Source organism: Cariama cristata, unplaced genomic scaffold (assembly GCF_000690535.1).
Source record: "Cariama cristata isolate BGI_N322 unplaced genomic scaffold, ASM69053v1 scaffold27357, whole genome shotgun sequence".
Classification (NCBI taxonomy): Eukaryota; Metazoa; Chordata; class Aves; order Cariamiformes; family Cariamidae; genus Cariama; species Cariama cristata.
The window spans coordinates 3,851-4,088 of NW_009627559.1; the positions used below are offsets into that span (position 1 = coordinate 3,851).

At 55.0% G+C, this 238-nt stretch overlaps 1 protein-coding gene across 1 annotated transcript in view; it reads left to right on the forward strand.

Moving 5' to 3' along the window:
* TUFT1 (tuftelin 1) overlaps nucleotides 1-238 on the forward strand; it is a gene marked incomplete at its 5' end in the record, with an annotated part of 6,445 nt that overhangs the window by 2,434 nt on the left and 3,773 nt on the right. The gene's annotated exons all lie outside the window — the stretch shown is intronic.

A 238-nucleotide genomic window follows, 5' to 3' on the forward strand; every position in this document is an offset into this window, starting at 1 on the left:
CAGGGCGCGTGCTTGGGCCAACCTGCCCCAGGGGAGCCTGCAAACAGCCCCAGAGCGCCTGTGGCTGAGAACCAACACGTCTCTTGCGTTTGAGGAGCTTTTATTGCTACAGCATTTAAACGCTCGCTCCTTTGAAGTTCTTTGAAGCTGGGGAGCTTTCTGAAGAAGCTTTTCTCTCTGAAGCATGTTGGGCTGTTTGCTGAGATGCCCGGTTGCCTTCAGCAAAATCTGCCCGCCG